The sequence below is a fragment of the Chrysemys picta genome, chromosome 5, assembly GCF_011386835.1.
Source record: "Chrysemys picta bellii isolate R12L10 chromosome 5, ASM1138683v2, whole genome shotgun sequence".
NCBI classification, from domain to species: Eukaryota; Metazoa; Chordata; order Testudines; family Emydidae; genus Chrysemys; species Chrysemys picta.
Genome location: NC_088795.1, coordinates 43,370,441 through 43,385,218, shown reverse-complemented (window position 1 = coordinate 43,385,218; position 14,778 = coordinate 43,370,441). Strand labels below are relative to the sequence as shown.

General features: G+C 40.6%; 1 long non-coding RNA gene across 1 annotated transcript; it reads left to right on the top strand.

Annotated features, from left to right (window-relative positions):
• Positions 1 to 2,826: 2,826 nt before the first annotated feature.
• LOC101938175 (uncharacterized) lies at positions 2,827 to 8,562 on the top strand. The gene is made up of 3 exons (XR_006176793.2): positions 2,827 to 2,897; positions 3,808 to 3,915; positions 7,784 to 8,562. It is a non-coding gene; the product is annotated as an uncharacterized LOC101938175 (long non-coding RNA).
• Positions 8,563 to 14,778: the final 6,216 nt, after the last annotated feature.

Below are 14,778 nucleotides of genomic sequence, written 5' to 3'. Positions count from 1 at the left end.
CCCATTTTACAAAGGGTAACAAAGAGACTAGGTGACTTGCCAAAGGCACACAGGAAATTTGTGCTTGAGCAGGAAATTTAACCCAAGTTCTCACCCTAATGACTGGACCAACCTACCTCTCAAGGCCTCCAAGAAATTGGTCAACTAATTAGGGATATAGTGAGAGGCGATAAAGTATACTTTATTTAAATACTCATCGATTCTATAGTGGACATAAAATTATACATATTTTGATTATGCTCTTCCCATCACCCTTCATATGTATCTTCCTTTAGGAGAACAAAGGGGTGGCAGGGATATGAAATAAACAAGACACCACTGTACCTCTTTCCCCTACCTTTTTTCTAAGTGTAAACTCCTCAGAATAGAGATTGTTTATTACTAGCAGTTTGTACAGCACCGAGCACAGAGGAGCCATCATCCTACGGAAGGTTCTGGGTGCTACCACAATAAAAATAATCAATTTTTGTTTTGGTCTGTGGTTGTTTATTTCCCCCATAGAACAGAAAAGTAACTTTGAAGACCACGCATTATCAGGTCTTCATTATTCAGGTCTTATTATCAATCAGACTATTTAATTAATTAATCGGATAGCATTTACATGTGGTTTCATAATACAGAATCAGTATGGAGATGTAGTACAGACGTTCCCTGAATTACGTAAACCCGACATATGCAAATCGGAGCTTACAGAAGAAGTTCTGTAAGCTAGAAATAGGAGTTTTCATTCTTTTGAGGTTTTGGGGTTTTTTTTGGTGCAATGGTCGGAGATACGTTTCTGATTTACGCAAAATTTGCATAAGTCGGGGAGCGTCTGTACTAATTTAATTATGTTTACAGATATGTAAGTCCCACCCTCAATTCCCCATTCACACACACACACACACACACACACCTATAGCAACTGCTACAAGATTTGCTAATAATCAGGGCACAATGTTTTTTATGTAGACAAAATTCCTATGGATGTCTGCAAAATTGTGGCCTAAAACTCCTTGCTGAAAAAGCTTGGTGCAAGATTCATTGGTGCTAAAGATCTGCAATGTATTATAAAATCTAGTCCAATCACTTAATCTAATTAGTAAGAAAAGTAAAAATCACTAAAAATTGCTGGTAAGCGGTTTGCAATATAATTTTAACATATATGAAGAAACTGAAAGTTACCTTCTTGAACGTCTGGTAATGAAGGGTAAAATATTCTAAAGTGCTTAAGTCACATAGAAGTGTAAGTTCTACTGGAAGACAGTTGGATTTGGGCTCCTAAGTTATTTAGGAGCTTTTGTAAATTTTACCCAGAGATTTGAATACTGTGCCTTCCATCACTGAGTTGATAAGTGCATTCCAGGGAATACTGTGCTCTAAGCCACACAGAAATATTCCAACCCATACTGCACACTACTATTCCCTGAAAAAGTAATCCATATGTAGGTACACAGTCAGCAAGAGAAAAATCACATAATGAATCAGCGGCAGAGCCAGGAACAGAATTTAGAAGTTCTGGCTCTCAAGCTCCTACTCTAACCACAACTCTCCTTCACATGCTGTGCAAATAAAGATCTTTTCAGAAGAATCAATATTACTGGCAAAGACATATAAACAGCATGTGGCAACAGCCTAATATCCATAACCAAGATAAACAGGATGAATAGCCTAATTTTTCTTCAACCAACTGTCCTGATATTATCTTGAAATTATATAGTACACAAGGTGCCCCAAAGCACAAAATAATTTCTCAAGGACCATAACTATGCTGAAAGAAACTATGTTCTCAAGGAACATAATAATGGCCACTTGGGTCAAGAACAATGGTAACATCCGTTGCTGGGAAGAAAAAACTCATTTGGAACTTTAGTATTGAAATTAGCCCAGGATCTCAAGCCTGCTCCTGCTCCAATTGAAATTAATGGGTATTTGGTCATTTACTTCAATGGGAACAGGAGCAAGGCTCTTGGTGTATTTCTTACATGCTATACCTGGGAGGTTTTGAGGAATGCTGAGTGGCACAGATACTAAATTAATTATAATACAAGGTAGGAGCAACGTAGGTGATGCAAAGTCATCTGCTCTCTGCAATCCGTAGCATACTAGCTCCTGCTGCCAGCTTTGAGGAGTGTGTTTCTTCCTTAACATGTTTTAACTTAACTAATACCTCTACTTGGCACTTCCAGGCAAAATACTTGGTTGCAATATTCATATGTTCTATGCTTTTAACCTGTATAAAAGAAAAACTCAGCCTCCATAGCTGTCATCATTAGTTGATTCATTTCTTGTGATTAGTGCCATATTTCACACATTTGATTATATAAGATACATATACTTGATGCTAATTCACAATTTCCCTGCCCATCCTTAGATGCCAGCAATCTGCTGATTTATTTCTATGCCAGCATTGTTAATATTACTGGCAGAAACTGGCAATTTTGTAGAACAAAAATAAGCTTCACATGATCTGATGATTAACAAAACATATCATCATGAGCAAGGCTGCAAATTGCACATCGTCCATAGTAGGGGGCTAGGTAGAGCTGCACCCTCCCAGAAGAATGTTTTCTACCATTAGCCTTGAACACCCATTTGTCCAATTCTCCTTCAGAAGTCTCCATGTGTTAGAGCTCTATGCAGGACTATTTTTTAATCCCACTCCCACCCACTTCCACTATTATGGCAGCAGTCCTGCGGGACCCACTTGATCCCAGTCCCGCTGCAGGGCTCTACACTAGTCCTGCGCAGGCCTTTGCCATGCGTTTCTTGCCCCTTACACATGAAACGCTCTCCTTGAATACATCCATAAAACCAATCATCTCTCTGTTTCAAATCCCTTCACCAGATTTATTTCTGCTGTGATACCTACAAGAAACCAACCAGCTCATGATGACCAAGAGGAGTGGCCAGTGCAGGTAGCTGACATTTATCTATCTGCAAAACAAAAAACACCTTACAAATAATTCAGAGCTGTCAGGTTGTGCACATAACTAACCTGTGTAACCACGTCCTCTCTCTCCATTTTTCTCTTATGGTTAGTTGACCTAACTTCTCTCAAGTTAATTTGTAAGCTTTTGGGGGCATAGACCATATCTTTTGTTTGTCATCACAGTTCATAGCACAGGGAGACCCCAATTCTGATTGGGATGCTTTTGCAGTAATAAGACAAAATAAAATAAATAAATATAAGTTGAAATTTTATGGGAATTTTTACCTCCCCACCCAATCTGGGTTGGTTGTGATTGCTCACAGAAGTCACATGGTACTAGTTCCCTCACAGACAGTCTGTCTGATGGGGTCAGGAGGGTTACCATTTTAGCTCATTCTCTTAGACAGCACGACTGCATTTTTTGCATTCAGAATCTAAGGGAGCTGAACCATTTGGCACACTGCCTGGTGGGCCCCAAAGATACTAAGGAGAGAGTAATCCATTAACAAAGCCACCATGACAGAGGAGTAGCAGGGCATTAGTCCATCACTGCAAGAACACTAGATGTAGGCAGGGAGGATCTCTTAAAGAAACTGTTCAGTGGAGAGGGATTGGGTGGAGACAGAGATTCACAAGATAGTGATATCTGAACTAACATAATTTATGGAGGGAAAGTATCTAAACTTTCGGGGGCAGATCCTCACCTGATATCAATTGCCTTTTTCCATTGACTTTAATGGACTGTCACTGGATTTGTAAACCATTTAGCTATGGGGAAGCTAATTGACAGCATGTTTTTACAGTTTTGTAATGGTGAAGCTAGTTTCTGGTGTGCTCTTTGTTTATAAACTGGTATGTTAATGATATATTGTTTTTTAACTGTACTTCTCTTCCAGGCACACAGGAGAAGGAATAAGGATTGGTAATTGTTTGGGTACTGTGACGGGGCTCCACTCACCACGCTGGTGCCTCCTGCTGGCTATCTTGGAGAATTAGTTCCACAGGTCAGTACGCCCTTTCCTAGTAATGCTTTGCCTGCTGCCACTTCTGCTCCTGGACCCACGTCACTCCAAGGACTACGGCATCCTCTTCACATCACACCCCTCCACCATGACACAATCTGTGCTCCCCCTTCTGGGGTCGAGTGCTTCAGTCCAACTCTCCTGCGACTTCCCCAGTGGTGACTGCAGCCAATTGTTCAGCCACTTCCCCACAGGCCCAGCAATGTCTTTGCCCTTGTCTTAGGGTCTCAGCCTGCAAATCCCAGCAGCCAGCCAGGAGCTCTCTCTAGCTCCCCCAGACTCTGCTAGCAGCACTGCTCTGTCCAGGGTGCTAGCTTCTTTCTGCCTGCCAGCACCCAGTCCTCCCTCCTTGAGATCCAGGGAGTAACTGACCCTGCTCTGCCCTGCATCTCTTTTTATATGGGCCTGCCAGGCCCCAATTGGCTGCTTCTCTCAGCTCCTCTCTAATTGGCTGCCTCCTGTGCAGCCTCCCTATTGCTCTATTAACCCCTTAGAGGCCAGTGTGGGGACATTGCCCCACAGGTACTCTTGGGGATCTGGATATCAAGCAGACTGCAAATCCAATGTCACTCCATAACAACCACCAACAGTGGCAAGTGATGCATTTTCATTTTTTCCAGTGCAAAACTATTCTTAAGAGCCACCTTGGCAGAATAATTCCTGTTAGAACCAGTCTCCCAAGATGCCATATAAATAACCCAAATAAAATAAAACTTAGTTTTACCAAAGATTTTACAACTGAACATAGCAAAACAAAATAAACTACAGCTGTCCAATGAAGGGAGAATGGAAGAGATCACTGGTGAGAATATTAAAAGGGAAAATACAATATACAGAAGTGGATTTTAAAGAGTGAAGTGAAGGTGGAGAAAAAGGGCCTTTGGAGGACAACAAATGGGAAATTATTCCACAGATGGGAAGCAGCATGAAGGATCACGTGAAATCAAGAGTGGGAAAAGGAGAGAGGATTACTTACCAGGAGAAATATTAGTGTGTGGGATTGAGGAAATGAAAGCAGAAGTGAAAGTGGGAAATGCTTATGTAAGCCTTGAAGAAAGCCCAGGAGGGAATCACTCTAGACACTGAAAGAGAAAAAGTCAATATTGCTTTAGCAGTGACATTATCAGATAGGCTGGGAGTTAAGATAATGGAAACCTAAGTTTACAATAGTCAAGGCAAAAGATGACCCTTGTGTAAATAAAGCATTTATCAATAGGTTCAAGGAAAAAGCAGAATTTGGCTATAGTAAAAAGGGGGGAAACAAATAAGGTTTGTTCAGATACTGCATATTGTGGGGAGAAAAGGGGAGAAGTTGAAAGTAATAGCAAGGTGACAAGCCTGGGAGACAGACAAGATAGTGGGGTTGTCTATGCTGCTAATGAGGGGAGGAACTAGTGCGAGATTAAGATAAAGGATAAATTCAGTCTTGGACAGATTGAGTTTGAGATGTAAGACTGCAAGATATCCAAGTAGAAATAACCAAGAGTGAGTTGGAGATGTCAGACTGGACAAAAAGATGGCGATGGATAAGTTGTGAATGAGCACTTATCTACCTGAAGAAGCTTTGCACAATCTGGCGCATAACTTTTAATTTTCTATTGCTAAAGGCAGCATGATACGTCAACCTGACAGTCCATTCACTCTCTAGCAAATGAACAAACTTTCTAACAGTAAGTATTTGTAAGCATTTCTAGGAAATGAATGCTCTTGCCCATTCCTTTTCCCTCCAAGATCCCTTTAATTTTGAATCTCCACATATCTCTGGGCTAATCCATGTACAACCATCTCAAGGTTTAAAAAGTACAACGACTGCTTGAGGCCCAGTAAGGAGCATTTTGAAGGGGCCCTTTTGTTGTTTTCCCAGGTAGGATGTTTAACTCCTGATCAGTGCAGCCTGAATTCCTTTCTCACCACACCCAAGGTCATTTTAATGAAAATTCCAAAGCCCATGCCAAGAGGATAGAATTGCTCTTAATCCTTCAGCAGCTAGTCATTTGATCCACAGACCCACTGGGGTTATTATTGTGTGTCTACAGAGCACAGCAAAGCACACAGAGGTAGAGAAATGGCAACCACTGCGGAAACCAGTTTCCTTTCCCCAACCTTTCTTTCAGGTTGAGGGGGAGGGGAGGGGTCCTCTGTCTAATCAGTACATTCACCCCCTGCCAATTTTTAGTGCTAATACAATGTTTTAAGTTATCCTCCTCCTTTCATAGAAGTTGCACAAGTTGTTTTTAACAAAAAGAAATAAGGAAGTTTAATTACAAAAACTGTTTCCTCTGTTGTGCATTTTGAAAGGGAACTGCATGTCTGTGTGGTCCACACCTCAGTGTATTGTACTGATGTTTTACATCTGTGCTTTAACAGTGCCTTAGAATAATGAAAAACAATGTGGACAAATAAAATTAAAAACAAAATAGCACTTTTGGCAGGATGGAGGAGGAAAGAGAGATAGTGAGTACAGTACAATATTCCATTTCTCCCTGGAATCTTTCACACATGATCCAGGAGTATGTGTTTTATCTAGTATGTTCTCAGCGGTCAAGGTAAGGCTTAATTCTCACTCCCTACATTTGTTTCAATCCGTGTCTGATGTGAGCAGTGACTTCCATTTCCTGTCAGGTTGAAATCAGTAAATTCACTGAATACTTTATTTAGGACACCACAGGCCTCACGCAACTCTACCAGCTTTCACTCATTGACAGGGCTTGCTTCTACATCATGTGGATTCTTTTGCTCAGACCTTCACCCCCTGCCAAGATGAGAGAGATGCATCCGCCATCATCACCCCCCTCCAGATAAACATTTAGGGTCCAAACCTGCAAATACGTAAGCACATGGGTAACTTTGTTCACATGCATAAAGTTACTCACATGCTGAAGTGCTTGCAGGATTAGACCTTAAAATAATGCATTCTCCCCATCCCTTCAAAGGTGAAAATTTCCAAATGTGTTCTCTACCATTGTATTGCTAACAGTGAATTTCCTTCTACAGAAATTTTGCAGCACCAGCAGCTCTGCACAAAGTACCTGGATGTAGTAAAACCTATAAGTATGGTTGCTACGAAAAAGCCTCTCTCGGCTTTCATCACTAGATTTATGAAAGATATATATTTTAGGCACCTCGTGCGATTTACAAATATGCCTAAGGAAGTCAATGGGAGTTAGGCACCTAACTCAGTGAGGTACTTCTATAAATCCCACCAAGCATCTACCTTCATCATTAGGCACATAAATACCTTTGTAAGTCTAGCCCTTAGTGCTCAATCCTGTTCCTATTGAAGCCAAGGGCAAAATTCTCATTTTTTTCAATGGGAGCAGAATCAGTCCTATCAACCTTGCCCACACTACAACTTTTAACAGTTTGTAATAATTTACTACTGTCTCTGAACAGAGTTTGTGTCTTCACACAGTGTAGTTAAAGCTTAGTGTGATCAGTTAACAGTGTTTGGGCCCCTACCAGAGGACTTGCTTGGGATATAATTGTCTTCCTGTAAGCAGTTCAACACAGTCCGATGCACACAGAACTCCCTAACCGTGTTCGCTAGTGGTTTGGCCTGTCCTCTTTCCTCGAAGTTCCCTAGACCTCCCAGAGCACACTGTCCCATGTTCTGCTGAAACTAGTATGTGTGTGCCCACCCTCTGGGCATTCCATCCCCTACCCAGGATGTATAGCTGCTGAGCTATTCTCAGAGTGCATCTCTGAATGGGCAGCATGGTAGATGCAGACACACAAACATGGCTATTATGGCAAAAAAGCTGCTGTGGGGAAACAAACTGAAAAACATTACCTAGGTACAAGTAAAGTGACCTTGCCTCAAACCAATTTTATCATGTTTTTGTAACTGTAGTGTGATCAGTGTCTTCAAGAACAGCAAACCTACCCTTCAGGAAAAAAGTAAAGCTTTCCTTATCTTCCTCCACTGGGAAAATCCCATTATCCCACATCAGAATGCATCCATCTTGCCATTTCAAGTTCCAAACACACAGTAAGGTAAGGTAAGCAGTATCAGCCTAAAGGGATTTGAAAACATGAAGTGTATCAAACCATATTGAATTTTTATTTTTTGTATCTATTTATTTTGAGCAGCAAGCATACGACAACCCAGAATACTGTCCAATTGGATTGCTTCATTAGCCAAACTTCTGGCTCCCTTTATGGAAAAGAGACATTATCACTGTGATAAATGAAAGAGGGGGTAGCTCCCTTTTATGGGCACCCAACCAGCCAGTTAGCTATAAAATCCCTCTTAGTAGTTGTTCTCTACTTGCTTTACCTGTAAAGGGTTAAAAAGTCTCACAGCATAGGTAAAAGGAAGGAAGTGGGCACCTGACCAAAAGAGCCAATGGGAAGGCTAGAACTTTTTAAAATTGGGAAAAAACTTCCCCTTTGTCTGTCTGTTGTTCTCGGGAAGAAGCAGAGACAGGGCTGCAGCTATGCTGTAAGAGCTTGGGGCCAGGTATGAAAAATCATCAAATCATACCTAGAAACTACTCATTTGAAACCCCAGTTATGTAAGAAGATCAGGAAATGTCTAGGAAGACGCGATTAGGTTTATCTCTCTTTATTTCTTTATGGCTTGTGGACTCCTCTGTGCTAACCCCAAATGCTTTTGTTTTGCTTGTAACCTTTAAGCTGGACCTCAAAAAGGTTATTCTTGATGCTGAATATTTGTAAGCAGGTTTTTTAAATATAGCAAGAGCCTGAGTTTTCAATGTATTTTCTTTCTTTTTGTTTTAATAAAATTTACCTTTTTTAAGAACAGGCTGGATTTTGTGTCCTAAGAGGTTTGTGCACGTTGTTTAATTAGCTGGTGGCAACAGCTAATTTCCTTTGTTTTCTGTCTCAGCTCTTCCCCAGAGTGGAGGTGAAAGGACTTGAGGGTACCCCACAGGAAGGATTTCCCAAGTGCGGCTTCCTGGGTTCTCAAAGGGGTTTTTGCACTTGAGTGGTGGCAGCATCTACTCGTCCAAGGTCAGAGAAAAGCTGTAAACTTGGGAGTTTAATACAAGCCTGGAGTGGCCAGTATTAATTTTTAGAATCCTTGAGGGCCCCCACCTTCTGCACTCAAAGTGCCAGAGTGGGGAATCAGCCTTGAGAATCACATACATGGGTTATTCCATAGCTACTAAGAGATGGGAACAGTAGAGAGGGAAGGGTTATATTTTAAGTCATATAAAAAAGTGTTACAAAAATTTTAGAAAGGGAGCTTGTTTCATAATATTATTACATTTTCTCAATTACAAAAGTCTTGCCCATAAAGACACTCTGAAAGGAAAACATTCCAGCAATATAAATGATAGCTAGAAAGTGCAAGCACACAAAGCCAGATGTTTGCTTCTTACATTTTAGGTAGATATTAACAGATCTAACAATGCACAAATATTAACATGTCCTCCTTCCATCTACAGTGCATGCCACACATGCGGTATTGTCTCAAACACCCTTTTAGTTTGGTTTCAGCTTTGTCTATTTGCAATCATTTTTATGCAGTATGTCATTCTGATTGCATAGAAAATACTTTACCATTAGGGTAAGTACATAGGGGAACAGTAAATGGGGCTAAATCTACTATGAATCTAACTAGAGCCAGGTATGATGTAAACATACTTGCTCTGCCAAACCATCTTATTCCATCCTGACCTGTAGTAATTTTGTTACTCCAGAGCTGGGCCTGACAGCAGACAGCTATTTGTGCCAAATTGTTAAGTAATCACACCCAAAAAACACAGTGATTAAAAACATTCATCAGTCTTCCGATAAAAAAAAAGAAATAGATAGAGCCAGTTAATTGATAGAAAAAGGGAGAATGTCATTTTCAAGTGATTTGTAAATAACACTGATTGCAAGGTGATTTTTTTTTTCAGGGCGGGGGGAGAGGAGCTCTGGTTTGTGTTATTTTACAGCGGTTGTGCAGCATGATAGGACTGATTGACTGATCACAATTCAGCTTGTCAATGGCATTAGAAAGGTTGATGTACCCCCTATGGAGGAACTGTGCAGACAGACTTGACTGATTGAGTATAGCAGAGTCCCACACAAGTCTGAATTGTAAAGGTTAATGCAATACTATGCAGGGGTCCTGCTGATTGATAGAATGTTTGACTGATTGTAGCCAAGTCCCACAAGGATCAGAATTCTGAAGGTTTATGCCACACTGAATTCCACAGCCTGACACAAAGCTGGTCTGCAATTCACACGGTTTCTTACATTCTAATCAGGAAGGTTAATTCATGACAGGTGAGGGTTGCTTGGCTTTTTAAAGTACAATGAAGAAATTGATTTAGCTGAAACACTTAGCATGCTAATCAAATGTCCAGTTTTTCTACACAACAGAATCCTGCACATTTTATTCAGAGCAATGTCTCTCTTCTACAAGGCTGCACTATTTTGGCAGATCACGCCAAACATGCTTCTGGACTGTCATTGCTCTGCTCACTGATGTACGTAATAAAGATTGGCAGTCATCCCAGTCAACTCTGAGTATTCATCCATCTCCTAAAACCAACCATGGGATTTTTGTGATTGGCCCTTTCTGCTCAAGAGATCCTGAGGACTGAAAGAGCTCTGAACGCAGATGAAGAATGAGGGACACTGGCATAGTGCTCTGCTACCACCATAATGAATGAGGGACAAATGCCTAGACAGCTAATAGATTGTGGGGGGCGTCTACTGCATCAGCCCGCACAATGGCTTGTCTTAGCTAGAGATATTGGTCTTAATGAAATGGTGCAGCATATCTATCTGAGCAAAAGCAGATGGGGAGTTAATAGCCCTGCAGACAGTCAAATGGGGTTGGTGATGGTGACCAACTTGTGAAGTCCAGTCAGGTGTTCAGAGTTAAATGAGGGCACTCTGTCAGACAACGTAGGATGAGCTGTATTTCCAGTCACTATAACCTGAGCTGAGCCTTTTATTTGGTTTGTGTAAGTCTTTTGTTGCTTGTTTTTTTTGTTTTTGTTACAATCTGTGAGCTTTCAAAACAGCCTTGAAACAAAATTCTCCATTGTAAAGGATTTGTTCTTGTTGCTGGACTAGGTTGGCCCACTGTATCAGATTATGGCCCTTTACACCACATTCACATGAAACTAAAATAGATATCCAGTATCAGAAGAGAACTGCATGCCTGTGCTGAACAAAAATTGTTCTTGGGATCCGACACAATTTCAATGCAGTGTATGACCAACACACAAAGATTTTGAAAAATAATTGTGGAAGAGATTTTCATAAGCACCTAAGAAACCTTGACATAATTCCAATGGAAAGATGGCGGTTTCTGTGTTTTGTCAGGACTTTTTAAGCATCTATTTTATTTTTAAGATCTGTTTAAATTTTAATATGTATTGAAGGCCAGACTGGATCCTTGTTTCTCTCTCAGTAATTTCCCTTTCCTTAGTGTGATATTAATAAATGATGTGAAGAATACATTCATTCAGTTTAGGGATGGATGGACTGGTTTGTATATATTTGCCCCCAGGTATGGAACTTTACCTTCACTATAAACATAAGTTAAGTCACCTCACTCCTCTCCCCAATATCTACCCTTTCAGGGCTTATGCAGGTATAGAGCCCTCCTATAACTTCCAGAGCTTCCTTGGGAATAGGAGCAAAGCATTCTGGGACGCCACCACATATGAGTTTGAGAGTGCAGCTGGCCAGAGCCCAGCACAAAATGTGCAAAGCCTGGTGGTCCTTCACTTTTTTCCTTATTTGCCATGTGATATCCCTGAAGCTAGGGCGAAAGGGTATGAAGGGTCAGTGGGGAAAGGTGTTTGGGTGGGAGTTAGGCGAGAGACTGGAAACCTGTGTGAAGACAGAAATAAGAGCAGTTGGATAAAGTGGGGTCTGAGAGTTAGTTTGCACTTTTCCTCTTCATGGTCCCTGGCATAGGCTTGGACTGCCCTGGAAACTACTCTAACTTGTGTCCTTGCTTCAGTGGCTCCCAAGGAGCTTTGGAAGGATGCATAATTGCCAGGACAAAGGTCTGTCTCTATCATGGCCACTCTCTCTTCTGGCCCAGGTATAGCCTGTCATGCTTCCCATGCCACAGCTCCTGCAAAGATAGCCCAGACCTGGCTGATCCAGTCCTTTCTATACCCTCTAGTATAGGGGTTTCCCTGCATTGGAGGAATTCCTCAGGTGGATAAGAAGGGGCCTGCTGTCCCTTCGCTACAGTCTAGCTGTCTTAAAGGGGCACAGTAATGATGAATTGGGCCCAAGGAGCTCAGGATTGATCAGAGGTAGTTATAGATCAAAGGAAATTGAAGCTAGCATTTATAACCTCATTAGCCAAAACATGAATGTAGAAAATGAAATTATTAGGAAATATAGCACTGAGATACATTAGCATTAACAGCTTTAGAACTGGCTGCCAATTCATTCAGCAAGAGAGATGCTTATTGCACCATCAGAAAGAGTCTACAGCAGAGGCCCCAATTATATCATGTACATTTATGTAAATATTTGGTGTCTGAGTAAAGCAGGTGCATACCTTGAAACTGAATGGCTAGACACAGCCCAGCCCACGTGGGCATGGAGCAGCAGAGAATGGATTTATCTATGACGACTGTGGAGAAAAAACAGATTTTCACAAAGAGAGCAGGATTTGAACATCTGGAACTTAAATATTTCCTTAATCAATTAAATTCTAGAAGTCATTGTTTAGTTACATTCCCCCTGCTGCAGCACAATGCAGTTGACTGCCACATCACATACGTCCCAGCTGTTGCTTGAACCCACAATTCCTTTTCCTCTCATCACCCTAGCAACAAGTAATATTTCTTTTGTTCTTTAAGAGCATTTTAATATTGATTTTAAAAGAAAAAATATGTAGAGAAAGACAAAATAAACTCCTAATCCTGCAGCCCTAATTGACGTCAATGGCACAGCTCTCTAGAGTAATGCCTGTGGGCTGGGCTTGCGAATGGAGCTATATGAAAATTAAGGGGAAATATGCATTTATTGCAATACAAGTAGCTGACCCCAAACTCCATGAATATTTTTACACTCAGTGTGTTGAAGAACATGGAGAACAACAGTAAATTTTTGGTTTTGCAGTGGGGTAGCAGGTATTATCTGAAAGTTATTAGTGTCATGATATTATTTCTACCACCACCTAAAAGTGTGCTAAGCATCTCCCAAAACAAATCATCCTATCCTAGGGTCTTTTCAAAGCAAGGCCTCAGTTCTGAAAAGCTTAACTTCAAGCACACGAGTAGTCCCACAGTGTTGACTTATCCTGCCACTGAATCCATCCGAGTAGATCCATGAGCCTGTATGGAGCCCCACTGAACTCATTGAGGGTGCAGTTGCAGGATCAGAGTACCACATGACTGTGTGGTGTACAGGAAATGGGTAGTATCCCTTTAAATAATTTATGAGCCATGGCCTATGTAGGCCTCATGGTCTACAGTGTTTCAGAAGCACTGTTACACTGTCAAAGCAGCAATGTGTGTATGCAGCTAGGACTTGCATATAACGTATGTTTAGTAAACAGGGTTATTTTCACCCCACCATGCCCACATGGTTCCTTCATATTATACTTGCTATGTAAAGAGCAAAAGACACAACAATGTTATGGCAAAGGGGTAAAAAGAGACCAGGGAGGGAGTGCTGGAGTAATTTTTTTTTAATTGACATGGTTTCAAGTTCAATCTTTAAGGTTGAAATTTGGGTTCACACCCCTCCTCCCCCCGAAAACAGCACAGGAAAATTATTTTTATGACTAATTAAGGGTACATTAGAATTATTTGAAAAAATGTGAAATGTGAAATTGATTTATGTTCTAGAGACTTAAAAAAGACCTCAAGTAAAATTTAAGTGTCAAACTTTTTGGGTCCATATAGACAAAATACAATTTTATTATAAAATTTCAAACTTTAGTACTTGTACTGCAGCACTGAAAACCTAAACACAACTGTGTTCTATTAATGCATGAGAACCAGAAAGTAAATCTGACTGGTCTAGTTTCACTTTCTCATGCAAGTAAAAAATTAAAAGAGAAATAAACAGCTTGCATTGAGAAAAGGAAATTAGACAATATTCCTTCTGTGTTAATATTCAAAGATATTCAGGCAAGGATGTTTTAAGATACTTTTTAGCTTAGCAATGTCCCTATAAAGCAATAGTTATTATCACTGCAAATCATCATTCACCTAGATGGATTGTATATCAATGACAAAAAAATAGGCTTTTGTTTTGCAGAACAAATTATTCTAAAAATCAATTTTAACTACAACAGTTTATAGGAACTTGACCAAAAATAGTCACATGCCACCTACATTTTAGTATAGCTGCTCTTGTACTGCTCTTGTGTGTCATGCAAAGTCATCTGTAGACATGGGAAGAGACTGTGGGAAATTCATATACCATGAAATTCATTTGTACTGAATGCACTGAGTACTGAGTAAACACCATAGAATCTATCAAAGTGGTGCATGACTTGCTCACCATGAGTCAGACCCCTTTTGCCATCTTGCTTGTACTCATTCCTCCCACTTTAAAAATAAAATTAGTCTTCTTAATTTGTACATAGAAATATGTAAATCATTCCATTCTTGACTCATACTTCACTTTCCTGGCCCTTTCCAGCTGAATATTCTGAGGGTGGGCTCAGAGTGAATACAATAGTTAATTGTAATAGGCAAAAAGGCTTGGTTCTCATATGCTCTCAAGCCCAATATGTGTACACAAATTACCTTTTAGGCCTCACTCTCTTCCTTCCATTACAACACATCTCCTAACAAACTTTGTCCTGTAGCTACGCTAACTTCCTTAATGGAAGATCTGGCAGCCTGCAAAATCCGTCTTTATTTGTTCTTCTGGAACAACCAAAGGCCCTTCTCT